The sequence below is a fragment of the Mus caroli genome, unplaced genomic scaffold (assembly GCF_978045245.1).
Source record: "Mus caroli unplaced genomic scaffold, Mus_caroli_1 scaffold_5, whole genome shotgun sequence".
NCBI lineage: Eukaryota > Metazoa > Chordata > Mammalia > Rodentia > Muridae > Mus > Mus caroli.
In genome coordinates, this window is record NW_028227260.1 from 69,194,872 (window position 1) to 69,217,141 (window position 22,270).

Here is a 22,270-nt window from a genome sequence, read left to right on the forward strand (position 1 = left end):
ATATCAGCCAATGACATAGCATTAAGGGGACAAAGAGGAAGTTTTCATATTAATTAAAGGAACAGTTCGTCAATGATATATAATACAAGAGAAAATCATATGCACCTAAGGAGGTTGTTTCAAAATGTATGAAATAATAACTATAAAAAGAAAATTTTAATTCCCTATGCCCTATAAAAATATTTTAACATAGTTCTCAGAAAACAAAAGACTACTAGATCAAAAAAAAAATTAAAAGCAGGGCTTGAGAGATAACTCAGGCGTTCAGAGTACTAGCTGCTCTTCCAGAAGACTCAGCTTTGATTCCAAGCATCTACGCAGCAGCTCACAACTGTCTATCTCTCTAGTTTCAGAGGATGCAACACTGACTTCTGGTTTCCTTGGGCACCATACACACATGTAATGCACAGATATGCAAGCAGGCAAAAGATCAATGCACAAGCATAACTTAAATAAAAATTAGAAGTAATAATAACTCAAAGCAGGAAGGTTTTGACTAACAATTTCAACTACCTTGATAATATGAACAGCATGCATTAATTATATATATAGATAGGAGGGTTTGTAACCAATAAAAACATATATTCTTTCAAATGTATATAGATTGCTTATACAAATTAAGTATCTTGCTAAAAAAAAATTGGGACAGGGTCTTGTTATGTAGCTGGCTTTAAGTGTCTTGACTCTTTCTGCCTCCCAGTTGATGAGATTTCAAGTGTGTACATCACACCTGGCCTTCTAAAAACATTTAAAAATGTTTCTGTTATATAGACTGTATTATTGAGCACAATTCAGTAAGTTTTAAAAGTAAAAAGATAAATGTCGGCTTCAGTATGTTCATGTTACTATAAAAAAAAATACTGTAGAGTAGGCAGCTTATAGAGATAAAAAACTGATTTCTCACAGTTCTGACAGCTAAAAAGTCCAAAAGGTATCATCAGACTTGATGTCTGGCAAGGGCCCACTCCTGGCTCATACACAGATGCTGTTTTTTTTTTTTTTTCCTTGTGCCAATGTTTGAGTAGATAGTTAGGCAAACATGAGCAGGAATGAGGAGGTTGTCCTGTACATGCACCCGTTTTGAGGTTAGATATATTCTGGCAGGGTAGAAGAGGAAGTAGACGTGAGGTAACCAAGGAAACTGCTGCTTTATCTTGGTAACTATGTCTCCTGGTGGCTTGGATGTACTGTTGTGGCTCATCGTTCTTAAAGGTACAGTTGGGTTCTTTTTGCTGTATTTGAAATGGAGGCACCAAGATACTTTTCCACCAACCATGCATAGCCACCAGTGAACATCCTGGTGGGAAAAAAAAAAAACTTGTAGGGGCATCCTGGCCCCAGAGCATGTATAGTGGAGTGTGGTGAAATGAAGGAGGCACCCAAGGGAAGAAACTTAACAATGATGTCACACTAAGAGACCTCAAGAAACTTCTTTAAATCCAGTGGACAGAACCTAATGGACTGATATCCACTCTTCAGGACAGCTCACCCCAAGTCACTTTGCAGTGTGCACTCTGCTTTGTTAACTAAAAATATCCTTAAACTATCTGGGTCTCTCAGCTCAAATCTCTCCCTGCAGAAGTCACGGACCAAGGAGAACTATTCATGGGTAACATTCTCAGAAGGTGGAACATGCTAGACCACCAACTGGAGCCTCTTTTATAATAAGGGCATTAATTCCAGGCAAGGATACTCTGCTTTTAAAAGTTAATACCCCCCCCACCAAAGAATCTGCCTCCTATTATCATCAAATTAGTGATTAATTTTCAAAAAAAAAAGAATTGGAGAAACAGATATAACTATATCCAAAATTTTTGATATTTAAGACATACTCTAAATTAACATGGTAAAGAGGAAATAAAACAAAAATTGTCAATTATTTAGTGGTTAATGCTAATGAAAACATTAATTATCAAAACCAGTAGGAAGCAGCCAAAGTTGTACTCAGAGATAAAGTTATAATCAAAGACATTTATTAGAAAACAAAGAAGTTTAAAAATAGACTACTGTAGAAGACTGAAACATGAGGCATATTTCCCAGACTGTATAAAAATTAGCAGCCTGGGCATGGTGGTGCCTGCCTGTAATCTTAGTATTCAAGAGGCTAAGATAAGATCATGAGTTCAAGACCATCGGGAGTTACATAGTGCTTCCCTGTATCAAAAATAAAATCAACTCGAAATGAGCCGAAGACCTACATTAAAACCCAAAACCCTGATATGCCTAGTTCTGCAAGACATTGACAGTATTTTTTTTTCTGGATATAACCCCAAGAGGAGGAAACAAAAGCAAAAAATGACAAATGAGATCACGTTTATCTACAGAGCACAGCAAAGGAGACAATCAGCAGAATGAATCGGCAGCCTAGAAAATGGAAGAAAATTGTGGCCAGTGACTAATCTGACAGAATGTTAATATGCAGAGTACATAAGAAACTCAAAAAAAAAAAAAACCACCTCACAAACAAACCCAAATAATCCCATTAAAAATAGCAAATGATCTGAATCTTATTAAAAGAAAAAAATGCCTTGACCAACAAAATACATGAAAAAAATGTTCAGTCTCATTAGGCATCAGAGCTACATGGTTCTACCTCACTCTTGTTAGAATAGCTATTGTCCAAAACATAATAAATTAGCAAATGCTGCTGTGGGTGTGAGTTAAAAGGAAGTCTTATACAATATTGGTGGGAATGTAAATTAGCTCACCATGACTGTTGTATGGAGACTTCTCAAAAACAAAGTCTAAAAGTAGATATAACATATGACACTGGTTATCCCACTTCTGTGTATGTACCCAACAAAAACAAAATCACCACACCAGACACCTGCACACCCATGGTTACTGAAGTTCTAGAATACTCTCTAGCTACCATGTGGCATCATCGGAGGTACCAATCAACAGCTGAAGGGGTAAAGAGCACGGGTTGTGTATCTATACACAACGAAGTATTTTTCAGCCACAAACAAGAATGAAATCCTGTCGTTTTCAGCAAAATGGAAGGAGTTTGAAGACACTGGATGAACTATGCCAGACACAGAAAGCAAGGTTTAAGTGTTGCATTCCTCATCCCCTTCTCTCTCTCTCTCTCTCTCTCTCTCTCTCTCTCTCCCTCTCCCCCTTCCCCTCCCTCTCTAAGTACAGTAGTGATAACTAGAAATTAGCCTTGGGTTTGTAGAAAAGGTGGTTATTTTTCAATGTATACTATGTGAATATATGGAAATATCACATAGAATCCCATTAAGGTATACAATATTTTAACTAAAAATTTAAAACACAGGTTAAGCAAAGAACTCAGATTATTAGAAATCCTGAGGTTTTTTTTAGTAAAATACCATGGCATACTTTGTACTTTTGCAAATATATGTGGGCATCCATCCTCTAGTGTATGTCCTTAGCAGTCCTGAGTCAAATGCTGCTCAGGGGCTGCCTTCATAGGAGAAGTATTGAGATAGGGGAGCTCTTTCTTGTGAAACCCATTTAATGTACAATGGCATTGGATCTAGTAAAGAGACAGAAATGAGGTTTGGTGGCAAAAGAACTGCCAGCATGGATGTGTAAACTACAATCCCTACACTACTCCGTAGCCCTCTTGAACATTTAAAACATCTGAACTTTTAAAACTAAAGCTAGTCTGATTCCCCCTCACATAAATAAACACATTTCACTCACATAAGGTGCTATGGTATGCTTGAATGGGTTATAGAAGTGTGTGGAACAGCAGTGGAATTATAAATATGCACTATGGCTGGCATTATATGAGATTGGATAATGGAAGGGAACATGTCAAGTATCTCTGGCCGAAAATAACCAAGAGGGTTCAGCAAGGTTTGGAATATATCTCAAACATAAAATCATTGCCTACTTGAAAATAAATCAGCCTACCTAAACCATAGAATTTCTTTTTCCCCACCTAGACTAAGAAAGTCATTTTCTGGACAACAGGCTGTTTGTTACACCCAGTGAGCCTTGCTTGGAATCTGAGAACATTCACGATGGCATGGCTGTCCTGAGGATAGCTTTTACTTTTCTCCCAATTAGTTAAGAACCGGCTTTTACCAGGCAGAGGTAGTGCATGCCTTTAATCCCAGCATTCAGAAAGGATAGGAAAACAGATTTCTGTGAATTTGAAGCCAGCCTGGTTTACAAAGAGAGTACCAGGACATCCAGGACTGTTACACAGAAGGAAGGAAGGAAGGAAGGAAGGAAGGAAGGAAGGAAGGAAGGAAGGAAGGAAGGAAGGAAGGAAGGAAGGAAGGAAGGAAGGAAGGACTTTACTTTTTGTAAAGATTGGTTGGTTGGTTGGTTGGTTGGTTGGTTGGTTGGTTGTTTGGTTGGTTGATTTAATGTATGTGAGTACAGTGTCGCTGTTTTTTCAGACACACCAGAAGAAGGCATGAGATCCCATTACAGATGGTTGTCAGACACCATGTAGCTGCTGGGAATTGAACCCAGGTTCTCTGGAAGAGCAGTCAGTGCTCTTAACTTCTGAGGCATCTCTCCAGCTCTTCTGGTCTCTTTGGCCTTGCCGGTGGAACGAAGATGACAAAAGGACTGTCATCCTTTGGAAAGTATCACAATAAGAGGCAAAATGGCTATCTTGCCAAAAGCAATCTACAGATTCAATGCAATCCCCATCAAAATTCCAAATCAATTCTTCAACGAATTAGAAAGTGCAATCTGCAAATTCATCTGGAATAACAAAAAACCTAGGATAGCAAAAACTCTTCTCAAGGATAAAAGAACCTCTGGTGGAATCACCATGCCGGACCTAAAGCTCTACTACAGAGCAATTGTGATAAAAACTGCATGGTACTGGTATAGTGACAGACAAGTAGACCAATGGAATAGAATTGAAGACCCAGAAATGAACCCACACACCTATGGTCACTTGATCTTCGACAAGGGAGCTAAAAACATCCAGTGGAAGAAAGACAGCATTTTCAACAAATGGTGCTGGCACAACTGGTTGTTAACATGTAGAAGAATGCGAATCGATCCATTCCTATCTCCTTGTACTAAGGTCAAGTCTAAGTGGATCAAGGAACTTCACATAAAACCAGAGACACTGAAACTTATAGAGGAGAAAGTGGGGAAAAGCCTTGAAGATATGGGCACAGGGGAAAAATTCCTGAATAGAACAGTAATGGCTTGTGCTGTAAGATCGAGAATTGACAAGTGGGACCTCATGAAACTACAAAGCTTCTGCAAGGCTAAAGACACCATCAATAAGACAAAAAAACCACCAACAGATTGGGAAAGGATCTTCACCTATCCTAAATCAGATAAGGGACTAATATCCAATATATATAAAGAACTCAAGAAGGTGGACTCCAGAAAGTCAAATAATCCCATTAAAAAATGGGGCTCAGAACTGAACAAAGAATTCTCACCTGAGGAATACCGAATGGCAGAGAAACACCTGAAAAAAATGTTCAACATCCTTAATCATCAGGGAAATGCAAATCAAAACAACCCTGAGATTCCACCTCACACCAGTCAGAATGGCTAAGATCAAAAATTCAGGTGACAGCAGATGCTGGCGAGGATGTGGAGAAAGAGGAACACTCCTCCATTGTTGGTGGGATTGCAAGCTTGTACAACCACTCTGGAAATCAGTCTGGCGGTTCCTCAGAAAATTGGACATAGTACTACCGGAGGATCCAGCAATACCTCTCCTGGGCATATATCCAGAAGATGTCCCAACCGGTAAAAAGGACACATGCTCCACTATGTTCATAGCAGCCCTATTTATAATAGCCAGAAGCTGGAAAGAACCCAGATGTCCCTCAACAGAGGAATGGATACAGAAATTATGGTACATTTACACAATGGAGTACTACTCAGCTATTAAAAAGAATGAATTTATGAAATTCCTAGCCAAATGGATGGACCTGGAGGGCATCATCTTGAGTGAAGTAACACAATCACAAAAGAACTCATACAATATGTATTCATTGATAAGTGGATATTAGCCCAAAACTTAGGATACCCAAGATATAAGATACAATTTGATAAACGCATGAAACTCAAGAAGAATGAAGACCAAAGTGTGGACACTGTGCACCTTCATAGAATTGGGAACAAAACACCCAGGGAAGGAGTTACAGAGACAAAGTTCGTAGCTGTGATGAAAGGATGGACCATTTAGAGACTGCTGTATCCAGGGATCCGTCCCATAATCAGCTTCTAAACGCTGACACCATTGCATACACTAGCAAGATTTTGCTGAAAGGACCCAAATATAGCTGTTTCTTGTGAGACGATGCCGGGGCCTAGCAAACACAGGAGTGGATGTTCACAGTCAGCTATTGGATGTATCACAGGGCTCCCAATGGAGAAGCTAGAGAAAGTACCCAAGGAGCTAAAGGGATCTGCAACCCTATTGTTGGAACAACATGATGTACTAACCAGAACCCCGGAGCTCTTGTCTCTAGCTGCATATGTATCGAAAGATGGCCTAGTCGGCCATCATTGGAAAGAGAGGCCCATTGGACTTGCAAACTTTATATGCCCCAATATAGGGGAATGCCAGGGCCAAAAGAATGGGAATGGGTGGGTAGGGAAGTGGGGGGCGCTATGGGGGACTTTTGGGATAGCATTGGAAATGTAATTGAGGAAAATATGTAATAAAAATATTAAAAATCAAAAAAAAAAGAGGCACACACCGTGCTGTCACTGTAGCTCCAAGGCCTACCACCTTCAGAAGTTGGCCTGTGGCAAATGTGGCTACCCTGCCAAGCTCAAGGAAAAGGATAACTGGACAAAACACCACTGGAACTGGTTGGATGAGGCACCTAAAGATTGTCTACCACAGATTCAGACATGGATTCTGTGAAGGAACAACACCTAAACCAAAGAGGGTAGCTGTTGCAGCATCCAGTCCATCTTGAGGATTTCAATTAGTCATTAAATAAATGGTTTTGGTTAAAAAAAAAAACAAACTTTACTTTCTTTCGGTTTGGCTCCACTTGAAGGTATCGTCCATTGTGATGGGGAAGACAAGATGACAGTGACCAATCACATTGCATCTGCTTTCAGGAAGGAGAGAGATGGGAGTGCTGCTGCTTTTCTTGTTTTCTTCTTTCTGTTCAGTCCAAGAGGCCAACCCATATTTTGAGTGCACCTTCCCACCTTAGTTAATCTAAATAACCCTTCACAGTATGTCCATAAGTCTGCATTATGGGTGATTCTAGAGCCAATCTATTTGGCAAGAAATATTAACCATTATCAATGCATTGTTCCCTGGGCTTCAAGACCTGCCTATCATGAAAACCATTTATTTTGACAGGAATCAAAAGGTGAAGTATTTTTATCAATATTTAAAGAATCTCTGAATTAAAAATGTAAGGAACTTTTATAAACACAGTTAAGACTCTTTGCCTATAACATAAACAAAAATGTGTATGTGGACATCCATTTACATATGCATGATACTATGAGGGAATGGACCCAGTCTCCCTCCATCCTTCTGGATGTCAGGAAATAAGCTCTGTATGGCTACTAATATATATATATATTTGGAATCAGTGGCAAGGGACCAGAAGCACAGGTAAGGGTCCAGGTTACAGAAAAGTTCACAGGTGCAGTAACATAGCATCCTAGATACAAAGGACACTTTGACCCTTGAATAAATAGGTTTATTTCAACATGTGAATGTTCTGCAAAGACAGAAGCTACTATACTGTTGGGTGACAACTCTTTGTTGGGTAGTGAAGTGTACAGGATGCTTGCCAATTTATGAAATAATACAGGATGGGGAGCGGGAACTGGACCCTTAATGTAATGGCTCTTGAAACACATGTGGGCATGAGTAAAGTCCTGTCTGAAATTTCTGAGAAAGTTAGTCTTGGAAGAAACAATGAATTTGCATTTCCAGCCATTCCTCGGGTGAACACTGGTGCTTCTGGCCTGGGGCCTCACTTTAAAGACCACTGACAAAATGCAACATATTGGACCACTAGGGAAATTATGAGGACAGTGAGTGCTCTGAGTCCTAGATTTCCAAATCTGAGTACTTGCCAGATTTCCTGTTGATTCTCAAGGTTGTGGAAGAAAGGAAAATGTAGGAACACAGCATGGGAAGTTGAGATGACTTTGGAGCAAGAATTTTCAAGGCACCAGGAATTACCAAGGCTCCATGAAACATTATTTAAAGCCCTTGGTGTTGGAGCCTATGAAACAGAAAAGTGTCCAGAGAGCTGAGCTTCTTGGTGTCTGAAGAGAGGTCCCAGGGCATGTCTTCCAAAGGCTACTGAGAACTCCAGTGACTGACCTACTGTTATCTAAATGTGCTCAGGGGTTAACTATTTCACATTCCTAGATGCTGCCTGGTGTACAAAGACTTTGATATCCTAGAGGCTCTCCAAATTCACTAAGGGAATGTTGCCATATTCTTCATAGAGGTCAAGAGTTTCCTTTGGGATATTTGTTACTATCCTTACTCCTGCTGAGAGAAGGCAGGGAGTCTTTTCCCACTAAAAGACATCCACGTCTTCCTATCAAATGCTCATTTCATGTTAGGAAGTAATTAATCATAATAATATGTTGGATTTTTAGGGGGAGGAATGGATATGTGAACAGAGAGGTCCTTTACGGGAAGGATGAGGCATTTCCACTGATCTTGGTAGTAAAGGTCAGGGGACCTGGGGATAGAAGATGGGACCAAGGAGTTTCAAAGGGAAGGAAGGAGGAGTGAGAGTATTCTAAGCACCCATCCAAGTCAAGTCCATGGATCATGGATGTCAGCTATTCATATCATGTTCTAGATTTCAGATATGTTTGCCTTGACCATATGTAAAAGATCTGTTTAATCTTGTAGTTGATTTTACATTTGCAATACATCATTGAAAACAATTCCACCATTACATAGATAAAGTACACAAAAAATAGTAACAGATTCATCAAAGGGAGATGGTTCAGTGGGTAATGGTGCCCTCCATACAATTATAAGAGCCTGAGCTTCACCCCAGAACTCCTGTAAAGATGGAAGGAGAGAACACACCACACAAAGTTAGGGTTTTTTCCTGCCTTCTACTCATATGTGCCTACATATATGTATAAATAAATAAAAATAAGCAAGCCGTTTTGGAAAAAACAGCAGAAGCTAGCACTTGTTCATGTCTGTCCCTGTGCCAGGCCCAGAATCAAGTACTTCACTCCATTCTCTAGTCTCATCCCCCAGTGAGGTAGGTCCTAGCCTTTTGTGAATGAGGAGCTGCAGCTCTGAATGATGAAGCGACTTCCCCAGGATGGCATAGCAAGAAAACTGGCAGTATTGACTGAAGAAAAATAAAAGGAACAAGCTAAGCCGAAAGGAAGAAGGAAGAAAATAATACAGATTAGAATGGAGATTGAGGTGATAGAAAGAGTGAAAAGAAAAGCAAAGAAGGAAAAGCAAAAGGCTCCTTTGGTGAGACTGGCAAAATGCAGAAAACTTTCATGAGATTAACCATGAAACAGAGGGCAGGCGTGAAAGAAAGAGCACAGTTAGTTACCGACCATGTGGATATGCAAATATGGAACAAAACCAAGTTTGATTTGAAATTTCCATATTGAAACCCAATTCTTTATAATTCATTACAAATTAATTTCTTAAAAAGGAAGAAGACATATTTTTTGTAAATCTTTTAGCTTGGTCATATAAAGAATAAAAGAAGTATGTTTAAGAGAATAAACCTGAGTAGCTGGGCAAGCAACTGTTTAAGAAAGAGATTGTTGTAGATGGTAGGTTTCAAACTTGGGACAAATGGTAAGGTGTCTATTTAATATATCCAAGGAACCTGGCTGCCAGGTTCTCTCTACATCCGTCAGTCCTACTGTTATAGGGCCTTCCTGGCTAGCATACACCAACCCCTACCCTAACTTCTCCAGCCCAGTGGTTGGGCTGCCCTTCCCTATATAACCCAACCATTTTGGTTATCTGTTCTCTTTGTGCCTTTGGCCCTCCTGGCTGCCACACCTTATTTCCCTCTCATCTCTCTCCCCCTTCCACTACCCATCTCTCCAAATGCCTGGTTATGTCCACTCCAAACTCTTCTAGATGACCCTGCCTCTGACTGTGCTTTCTCACATATCTATAATAAACCTTCTCCTCCACCATACCTAAGATCAGTCAGTTTCCTTTCAATTTAGCCAGTGCTATTCATTATGACAATGAGAGAATGGCTGCAAGGGCAGAAGGCATCTTGGAGTTATTTAAGGTTATTCCTCTCATTAGGTTACTGCTATGCCAGGGCCTCAGAGGCAGAATACCTTAAAGACAGGCACCAGGGTACTTGTGGACTCTGTGCCCAGGCCATCTCAGGTCACTGTTTCCTTCATTTCAGCAAATCATCCAACTGTGGCTCGAGCAAGCCTGAGAATAGTTCAGAGCACGGCTCCTAAGCAAGCAAGCAGTGAGCCTTGGTGGCATCCTTGTGATGCTAATTCTGCAGGTGCACAGAGTACAAGACCTGTGCAGGAAGTTGAATTCAGTGACACAGGTATGTATCCCAGCAACTAGGAAATTAAAGAAGGAAGACTTCGATGTTCAGGCCAACTTGAGCTACACAGTGAATTCAAATCCAGCTTGTGCAATTAGTGAGATATTGTATTAATAAAAAGAAAGGAAAGAGATGGCCCTAGTTTCAATCTCCAGTACCCAAAACTTCACAGAATTGGCAAGGCTGCCTAGATCTATGTTTTAAAGAATGCCTCAGAAAGCCTTGGGGCCCAGGTAGGGCAGTGCCTAGCAGAGCCCTGAGTGCAAACTTGCCCCCAACCCCTGCAAATCCCAGAACGACAGAGCTACTAGTCCTCAGTGAAAATCAGAAAAGTGACTTCCGCTCATGACATTTAAAGCATGGGCTGCACCCAGTAAAGCCTTGGGAGTCTCTCTGCCCTGTTATGTCCAGTCAAAGAGGATCACAGTCCAGCTAAGATTTAATGTAATTTACCCTATTGGATTTTAGACTTCCTTAGGACCCTTTATTCTTTTGGGGTAGAAATATTTGTGGAGTGTCATTCCCATCTCCTCCAGATCTGATTTAGATGATCTTTGAGTTGGTGTTGGAATGAGTTAAGACACTGAGGGTGAGCAGAGTATAATGAGTGTGAGAGAAAATGAACAGAGGGAAGCAGGGAATGAATTCTCGGGCCTGAATGTGTTCCCAAAAATTCATATATAGAGGCTGGAGATATGGTTCATTTGACAATGTTCTGCTAACACACACCTGAGTTTGGGTTTCCTATATCCATGTAAAGGCCAAGTACTTGCCTTTAATACCAGTACTTAGGGAGCAGAAACTCAAAGAACTTAGAGGATTGCTAGCCAGACAATCTTGCTTCTTTGGTGAACTCCAAGTACACTAAGAAGCCCTGTCTCCAAAAATAAGGTAGAAAGTGATAGGTAAGACACCAGATATTATCATTTGGTCTTTATATATTTATTTGCTCACATATATATGCATACACATGGATATGCCTACATGCATACCAATACCTACACACACACAAAAAAAAAATCATATGTGGATCAAGTGAAATGGCTCAAAGGGTAAAGGAACTTGCTACTAAGCCTGACAATCTGAGTTCAGCTCCAGAAACCCACACTACCAAAGAAGAGAACTGATTCCTCCTGACAAGTGGTTCTCTGTCCGCAAATGCACCAGAGCATGTACTAATACACACTGTAAATATATGGATGGATGGATGGATAGATAGATAGATAGGTAGATAGATAGATAGATAGATAGATAGATAGATAGATAGATAGATAGATAGATAGATAGATATACAGAATGAAAACCTCATTCACAACAGTGGTGGGGGTGGAGCCTTGTGTGAGGTCTTGAGGTCATTAGAGAGCAGTCTTCATGAATGAGTTGATACCAGTCTAAAGTGGTTTAGTTGTGATTTTGATCTCTCTCTTATGCTGTGTGAAGGTGAAAGGTTAGTCCACCATTTGCCCTTTTACCTTTAGCGTTCTGAGAATACACAGGGAAGCTTTAGCAGCTAGCAGCAGGTACCCTGATTTGGACTTTCCAGTATTTATAACTGTTTGAAATAGATTTCCTTTCTCTCTTTAGTTAAATTATGTTATTTTTATTCCTGCCTGAATATGTGTGCACCACATGTGTGCATAAGCCCATAGAGGTCAGAAGAGGATATCAGTTCCCCTAGAACTGGAGTTACAGAAGACTGCTAGGTACCATGTGGGTTCTGCAAACTTAACTTAGAATCTCTGTACGAGTAGTAATAGTTCTTACTGAGCTATTTATCCAGATCTCGAATATCTTTTCTTTACAATGTGTGTGTATATATATATGTATATGTATATATATATATATATATATATATATATATATATATCCTAGAATACTGGAAAGATGGCTCATCAGTTAAGTGTGAATACAGCCATTCCAAGCAACCTGAGATTGGTTCTCAGCACCCATGTTATGTGGCCTACAACTGCCTAACTGCAGCTCTGGGGGATCCAAAACCTCTGGCATACAGAGGCACCTCTACTCATGTTCACATATCCTACACATACAGAGAATTAAAAATAAATCTTAAAAAAGAATAAATTATACTATTCTAGTTTGTGGGTACATACTACGTGTCTTAATCAGGGTTTCTATTCCTGCGCAAACATCATAACAAAGAAGCAAGTTGGGGAGGAAAGGATTTATTCAGCTTACGTTTCCACACTGCTGTTCATCACTAAAGGAAGTCAGGACTGCAACTCAAGCAGGTCAGGAAGCAGGTGCTGATGCAGAGGCCATGGAGGGATGTTCTTACTGGTTTGCTTCCCCTGGCATGCTCAGCTTCCTCTCTTATAGAACCCGGGACTACCAGCCCAGGGATGGCACCACCCACAATGGGTCCTCCCCCCTTGATCACCAACTGAGAAAATGCCACACAGCTGGATCTCATGGAGGCATTTCCTCAACTGAAGCTCCTTTCTCTGTGATAACTCCAGCTGTGTCAAGTTGACACACAAAACCAGCCAGTACACTGAATTAAGTCAAATACACACTGCTGAAATGGATCAGAGGAGACAACTATTTGAACAGATCAACTAAAAGGAATCATTTATTTTGCATGTGTTGGTGGTTTGCTTGCATGTTTGTCTGTCTCTAACATGTATACAGTGTCCGTGGAGGCCAGAAGAGGGCATTGGATCCCCTGAAATCTCTCAACCACAATGTTGGTGTTGAGAATCAACCCCAGGAACTCTTTTTTTTTAATATTTGTTTTTATTACGTATTTTCCTCAATTACATTTCCAATGCTATCCCAAAAGTCCCCCTACCCCCCCCCACTTCCCTACCCACCCATTCCCATTTTTTGGCCCTGGCGTTGCCCTGTACTGGGGCATATAAAGTTTGCAATTCCCATCAAAATTCCAACTCAATTCTTCAACGAATTAGAAAGAGCAATCTGCAAATTCATCTGGAATAACAAAAAACCTAGGATAGCAAAAACTCTTCTCAAGGATAAAAGAACCTCTGGTGGAATCACCATGCCGGACCTAAAGCTCTACTACAGAGCAATTGTGATAAAAACTGCATGGTACTGGTATAGTGACAGACAAGTAGACCAATGGAATAGAATTGAAGACCCAGAAATGAACCCACACACCTATGGTCACTTGATCTTCGACAAGGGAGCTAAAACCATCCAGTGGAAGAAAGACAGCATTTTCAACAAATGGTGCTGGCACAACTGGTTGTTAACATGTAGAAGAATGTGAATCAATCCATTCCTATCTCCTTGTACTAAGGTCAAGTCTAAGTGGATCAAGGAACTTCACATGAAACCAGAGACACTGAAACTTATAGAGGAGAAAGTGGGGAAAAGCCTTGAAGATATGGGCACAGGGGAAAAATTCCTGAATAGAACAGTAATGGCTTGTGCTGTAAGATCGAGAATTGACAAGTGGGACCTCATGAAACTGCAAAGCTTCTGCAAGGCTAAAGACACCGTCAATAAGACAAAAAAACCACCAACAGATTGGGAAAGGATCTTCACCTATCCTAAATCAGATAAGGGACTAATATCCAATATATATAAAGAACTCAAGAAGGTGGACTCCAGAAAGTCAAATAACCCCATTAAAAAATGGGGCTCAGAACTGAACAAAGAATTCTCACCTGAGGAATACCGAATGGCAGAGAAGCACCAGGAACTCTTGAAGAGCAACCAGTGCTCTTAACTGCTGAGCCATCTTTCCAGATCCAACATTCAAATATTAATTTAAAAATAAAGATAATAGCCATAAAGAAAAGTCTTTGACCAGCTTCTAGCCCATTTTTATTCTTTTGTGACACCCACCAGTCTGTAGAACGACTCTCTACTATGGATCCCCAGTGGCTATATTAGGACTCAGTGATATCACAGCCACCACACTTAGCTAGGATTCATCATAAGCAACAGTAACTTACCCAACAAAGATGATACCTTATATCTACTTTAAACATCATAACACCAGGTGCTTAGATCCAGTGAAAACAAACAAACAAAACAAAAGAAAACCAAAAAATTGAAGAACCAAAACAATATACCTCGTCTAGAAGCCAACATCCCTAGTGTGATCTAGCCTAAGTAAAGCAATGTCACTGCAGGACAAGACAAGCATTCAACATAGCGATTTTGAATATGTTCAAGGGCTTTAAAAAGGATATGAAAAATGCCTTAATGAAGATTGTGAATATATGGTTGAATGAAACAAAATCACTTTCAACATGAAAGTTGAATTTAACAAAGAAACAGATTCACTAAAGAAAGCTTGAGCTGAAATAAAATTGGAAATGAAAAACTCAGGGTATCAAAAACCTCAGAGGTAAGCCTCACCAGAAGATTAAGAAATGTGGAAAAAAGAATTCCAGGTCATGAAAATGAGGTAGAATAAATGAATAACTCAGCTTTTCTTAGTTCTCTTTTTTTTTCTTCAAACTGTTAAACCTAAAAAAAGTCCAGGCACAAAGCATCCAGGATATATAGGAGGTATGAAGAAGAAAACCTACAAATATTAGATATAGAAGAAGGAGTTAAAACCCAGGTCAAAGGCACATAAAATAGGGGGATTTTTTAGACCATAAAATAAAATCTCTCCAAAGAGATGAATAGAAAGATGTCTATCAAGGTACAAGAGTTACACAAAATATCAAATAGACAGTTCTAAAAGAGAAACTCAAATGACACATAATAACCAAAACATTAAATGTACAGAACAAACAAAGGATATTAAAAATGACAAGGGAAATGATCAAGTCACATATAAAGGCAGGATGGACCATCCAGAGACTACCCCACCTGGGGATCCATCCCATAATCAGCCACCAAACACAGACACTATTGCATATGCAAGATTTTGATGAAGGGACCCTGATATACCTGTCTCATATGAGGCTATGCCAGTGCCTGACAAATACAGAAGTGGATGCTCACAGTCATCTATAAGATGGTACACAGGGCCCCCAATGGAGGAGCTAGAGAAAGCACCCAAGGAGCTGAAGGGGTCTGCAACCCTATAGGTAGAACAACAATATGAACTAGCCAGTACCCCTAGAGCTCGTGTCTCTAGCTGCATATGTAGCAGAAGATGGCCTAGTCAGCCATCACTGGGAAGAGAGGCCCCTTGGTATTGCAAACTTTATATGCCCCAGTACAGGGGAATGCCAGGGCCAAGAAGTGGGAGTGGGTGGGTAGGGGAGCAGGGCGTGGGGGGTATAGGGAACTTTCAGGATAGCATTTGAAATTTGAAATGTATATAAAGAAAATATCTAATAATAATAAAAAAGGCAGGCCCAACAGAATACTATCTGACTTTTCAATGGAGACTCTAAAAACAAATGTGAGCCTGAACAGATTTTTGACAAGCTCTGAGAAACTACATATGCCAGCCCAGATTACTATACCCACCAAAACTATCACAATCAATGGGGGCGGGAAGAGTTGCAAGATAAAAACAAAGTTAAGCAATTTCTGCCCACCAATCCAGCTTACAGAAGTAAAACTTCAATCTGTAGAGGTTAACTACATCCAAGAGGATACCAGGAATAAATAATCTTAGAAAAGTAAATCAAAAGAGGGAAAAAAACCCACAGCACAACAACAAATGAACAGAAACCAATAAACACTGCTCATTAATAATACAGAAGTAATAATAGTCTCAATAATATGCTCATTAACAATACAGAAGTATTAATATTCACAATTCTCAAGTAAAAAGACACAAACTAAGAGACTGAATTAGAAAACAGTAGTCTATTCTTCTACAGCATCCAAGAAATACACTTCAACATCAAGGACATATATTACCTTAAGGTAAAAGGATGGAAAAGGTATTCCAAGGAAATGAACCCAAGAAGCAAACAGGCAGCTGTGACTCTAAGCAAGTGAAAGATCTGTATGATATGAACTTCAAGTCTCTGAAGAAAGAAATCAAAGAAGATCTCAGAAGATGTAAAGATCTCCCATGCTCATGGATTGGCAGGATTAATATAGCAAAAATGGCTATCCTGCCTAAAGCAATCTAGAGATTCAATGCAATCCTCATCAAAATTCCACTCAATTCTTCACTGAGTGAGAAAGGGCAAATTGCAAATTTATCTGGAATAACAAAAAACCTAAGATAGCGAAAACTATTCCCAACAATAAAAGAACTTCTGGGGGAATCACCATTCCTGACCTCAAGCTGTACTACAGAGAAATTGTGATAAAAACAAAAACAAAAACAAAAAACAGCATAGTGCTGGTACAACGACAGACAGGTTGATCAATGGAATAGAAGTGAAGACCCAGAAATGAACCCACACACCTATGGGCACTTGATCTTTGACAAAGGAGTTAAAACTATCCAGTGGAAAAAAGTAAACATTTTCAACAAATGATTTGATGGTCCAACTGGCAGTCAGAGTGTAGAAGAATTCAAATTGATTCATTCTTATCTCCTTGTACAAAGCTCAAGTCCAAATGGATCAAGGAACTCCACATAAAACCAGATAAACCAAAACTTATAGAGAAGAAAGTGGAGAAGAGCCTCAAACATATGGGCACAGGGGGAAAATTCCTGAACAGAACACCAATGGCCTGTGCTGTAAGATCAAGAATTGACAAATGGGACCTCATAAAATTGCAAAGCTTCTGTAAGGCAAAGGACAGTGTCAATAAGACAAAAAGGCCACCAACAGATTGGGAAAAGATCTTTACCAATGCTACATCTGATAGAGGGCTAATATCCAATATATACAATGAACTCAAGAAGTTAGACTCCAGAGAATCAAATAATCCTATTAAAAATGGGGTGCAGAGTTAAACAAAGAATTCTCAATTGAGGAATACTGAATGGCTGAGAAGCACCTAAAAAAATGTTCAGCATCCTTATCAGGATGCTCATCAGGAAAATGCAAATCAAAACAACCCTGAGATTCCACCTCACACTTGTCAGAAAGGCTAAGATCAAAAACTTGGGTGACAGCAGATGCTGGTGAGGATGTGAAGAAAGAGGAACACTCCTCCATTGCTGGTGGGATTGCAAGCTGGTACAACCACTCTGGAAATCAGTTTGGCGGTTCCTCAGAAAACTGGACATTGTACTACCTGAGGACCCAGCTAGCTATATCACTCTTGGGCATATACCCAGAAGATGCTCCAACATGTAATAAGGACACATGCTCCACTATGTTCATAGCAGCCTTATTTATAATAACCAGAAGCTGGAAAAAAACCCAGATGTACTTCAACAGAGGAATAGATACAGAAAATGTGGTATATTTACACAGTGGAGTACTACTCCACTATTAAAAACAATGAATTTATGACATTCTTAGAGAAATGGATGGATCTGGAGAATATCATCCTGAGTGAGGTAACCCAATGACAAAAGAACACACATGGTATGCACTCACTGATAAGTGGATATTAGCCTAGAAGCTCAGAATACCCAAGATACAATTTGCAAAACACTTGAAACTCAAGGAGAAGGAAGACCAAAGTGTGGATACTTTGCTCCTTCTTAGAAGGGGGAACAAAATACCCATGGAAAGAGTTACAGAGACAAAGTGTGGGGCAGAGACTGAAGGAAAGGCCATCCAGTGACTGCCCCACCTGGGAATCCATTCCATAAACAACCACCAAAACCAGGCGCTATTGTGGATGCCAACAAGAGCTTGCTGACAGGAGCCTTATAAAGCTGTCTCCTGAGAGGCTCTGCCAGTGCCTGACAAATACAGAAGTGAATGCTGGCAGCAATCCATTAGACTGAGCACAGGGTCCCCCCAGTGAAGGAGGTAGAGAAAGTACCCAAGGAGCTAAAGGGGTTTACAGCCCCATAGGAGGAACAACAATATGAACTAACCAGTACCCCCATAGCTCCCTGGGACTAAACCACCAATCAAAAAAAAAAAAAAAAAAAAAAAACCACATTGTGGGACTCATGGCTCTAGCTGCATATGTAACAGAGGATGGTCTCGTCAGTCATCAATGGGAGGAGAGGCCCTTGGTCCTGTGAAGGCTCTATGCCCCAGTGTAGGGGAATGCCTGAGCCAGGAAGCAGGAGGGGATGGGTTGGTGAGCAGGGGAAGGATAGGGGGATGGGGGAGGGGATTTGGGAGGGAAACCAGGAAAGGGGATAACATTTGAAATGTAAATAGAAAATATCTAATAAAAATGAAAATAAATAAATAAATATCTGACAAAATAGGCTTTGAACTAAAACTAGTAAGAACATATAGGGAAGGACACTGTTTACTCACCAAAGGATAGATTTTTAAGTAGATATTATAATTCTTAGTATTTGTAAACAAACACAAGTATATCCAAGTTCATAAAGCAAAGGCTACTACAGCTAAAATCACATATTGATCTTAACACAGTGTGCCTTAATTAGGGTTTCTATTGCTGTGATAAAACATCATTACTAAAATCAATGTGAGGAGGAAAGCGTTTATTTTGCTTACATTTCCATGGTCTCTGCATCAACAAAGGTAGTCCAGGCAGGAACTCAAACCAGGCATGAAACTGAAAGCAAGAGCTGTAGAGGCCATGGAGGAGTGCTGCTTACTGGCTTGCTCCTAATGGCTTGTTCAGTCTGCTTTCTCACAGAGCCCAGGACTACCAGCCCAGGATGACACCATCCACAACGGTCTGTGCACACACACACACCCCAATCAATCACTAATTAGAAAATGTCATACAAGCTTACCAGTCTACAGCTGGGTCTTATGAAAGCATTTACTCAGTTGAGGTCCTCTCATATGACTCTAGCTTGTGTCAAGTTGACATAAAAACTAGCCAGTATACATGGTGCTAATGGTTGACTCATATTCCATTCTTGCCAATAAACAGGTCATCTCCCACGCTTACAAAACTAAACAGAGAAATGTAGGAGTTAAATAATGTAAAAAATCAAATAGAGGTTAAAGTCATCTATTGAACATTCTACCCAAACACTACGCAATATATATTCTTCTCAATAGTTCATGAACTTTTCTCCAAAACTTACCATATATGAAGACACAAAGCAACTCTCAACAGATTCAACAAAATTTAAATAATATATGCATCCTATCTGACCACCATGAAGGAAAGCTGGATATCAACAAGAGAAGCAGCAGAAAGTATACAAACTTAGGAAGCTGATGAACTCACTACTGAACAAAAATTTGGTGGAGACAAAAATCAATAAAGACATTAAAATTTATTAGAATTGCGTAAAAATATACCTAATCCTATGGAGAAAACAAAAGCAGTCCTAAAAGGCAAGTTCATAGCAATACGTGCCTATATAAAACTAATTGGAGAGATCTCATATTAGTACTATATTAGTGCCTCATATAGTAATGTATTAGTATTAGTACATTAGCAACACACTTAAAAATCAAGAAAAACAATACTAAATACTACCTAAAAGGAGTAAATAGGAAGATATAATCACACTCAGAATGGAAATCAGTGAAATAGAAAAAAAACACACACACAAGGAATCAATGAATAGTTAACTCTTTGGGAAAATCAGTAAGATTGACACGCTTAGCCAAATTAACCAAAAGACACAGAGAGAAATAAATTAATAAAATTAGAGACGAAAATGGGGACATCACAACATTTTATATAAAGCTGCTATAACCCTGATGCTCAAACAAGCAAAAATGATGCAAGAATTCTCAATGAAATACTTGCAAACTGAATCCAAGACACCAAGGAAATCCTGAAAATTGTAATGACATACTTTTAAAAATCTGTATTCCACCAAACTAGAAAATCTAAAAGAAATGAATGAATTTCTTGACATCTATGAACTACCATTGTTAAATCAAGGTAAAAATCAACAGTTTAAACAGATCCATAACCACTTGGGAAATAGAAGCAGTAATTAAAAATCTCCTACCCTACCCCACAAAAGCTCAGGACCAGATGGACCAAGTGCAGAATTCTACCAGCCTCTTCTTTAAAGAAGAAGTAACAGCAATACTCCTTAAATTATTCCACAAAACAAAAACTGAAGGAGTATTTTCAAACTCTTTTTATAAAGCTGCTATAACCCTGATGCCAAAACAAATGAAAATTGATGCAAAAATTCTCAATGAAATATTTGCAAACTGAATCCAAGAACACATCAAAAAGATTATCCACCACTATTAGTTCATCTCACAGATGCAGGGGTGATTTAACATATGTAAATCAATAAATGTAATCCACCACATAAACAGACTGAATGACAAAAACCACATGATCATCCCATTAGACTCAAAAAAGGCTTTGACAAAATCCAGTATCTGTCATGATAAAAGTCTTGGAGAGACTAGAGATACAAGGAACATGCTTCAACACAATGAAAGCAATTACAGCGAGTCTAGAGCCAACATACACCTAACTGGAGACTCAAAGCATTTCCATTAACATCAGGAACAGACAAGGTGGTTCACTTTCCCCATACATATTCAATATAGTACTTTAAGGTTTCGCTAGAGAAATAAGACAACTGAAGGAGATCAAGGAGGATATAATAGGAAGGCAAGAAGTCAAAGCATCTTTTTTGCAGGTAATATGACTTTATACAGTAAAGACTCTACCAGGAAACTCCTACAGTCAAGAAACACTCTGTCAAGTAAAAGGATACAAAATTAACCCACAGCACAGGAAAGAAAGTAATTAAAGATCAGTGAGGAAGAAAGAGAGTGGTTTGAACTCAGTTGTGCTCAGTTCATTTGGGAGCAGTTCAGCTCAGAGGAGTTCAGAGGCAATCTTTCCAAACAGAGCAATTCAGTCAGAAGCTGAGAGATGCCAGACTGAATCAGTTTGCTTGAAGAGGAGATTGAACCAGAAGAGCTAAGTTGAACCAGCCATCCAGACTTCAACAAGAGCTAGAAAGCATGAGCTTATTCAGCAATAAGCCTCCCCCACAATTCCATCTAGCAAATAAAAGTTACTTTACAGACGGCAAAAGTTAATCATCAGTATCACCCAGGTACAAAGCCTGTGACCTACAACAGCAACCTTCAGGCAAGAAATACTGATTCAGTATTGGCACAAATCTTAGGGGAGTAACCAACTATTGTTTAATTGTATTTTAAGGCCTACGATCTGTCTATGAGATAGAGTCCATTTTTGATAGTGTTAAAGTATCCACAAACCTGAAATCAAGTATGTCATGGGTCAAGGGGAAAGTCTAACTCTATTATTCTGCTAAAGGAATATAGAAATAAAATGACGTATTGTTATACTCATAGATCAGCGCCTCATTCAACCTCTCCTTCTTGAAGAAGATGGGAATAAACACAGACGCCCACAACTGGATAATGAACAGACAGTTAGTAACATTTGAGTACTCAATCCTAAGTTAGATGTCTTCATTAACCCCTCTCCTCAAGGTATAGGATTGTATGAGGAAGAATAGAAGGCAAGAGCCAGAGATGGTGGATGACTCTAAGGAAATAGCATTTACCGGACTCAATAGTCCTTCCCAGAGGCAGGACTAACATGAACTAACTGAGACTGTGACAGTGCACACACAAAACCTGCACAGCTTCAAACCAGATTTAAAAAAAAAATCTCAACACTGAGAATAGAAAGTGGACACAAAGTCCCAGCCCTAACCAAGAAGCAACTTGCAATGTTTACTTACTGGGAAAGAGAAAATCAGTTTTTCCCCAGTGTAGTGTCCCTGTATATATCAACCACACTGTAGCACAGATCTCACGCCCAGGAGTCGTTGCACAACGCAAAATGAACTCCATGATCAAAATATATTTTATGCAAAAAACATTTAAATGGAAAGGAAAATT

General features: G+C 39.5%; 1 pseudogene; it reads left to right on the forward strand.

The window, feature by feature from the left end:
• Positions 1–4,542: 4,542 nt before the first annotated feature.
• Positions 4,543–6,893, forward strand: LOC110287347 (large ribosomal subunit protein eL37-like; annotated as a pseudogene).
• Positions 6,894–22,270: the final 15,377 nt, after the last annotated feature.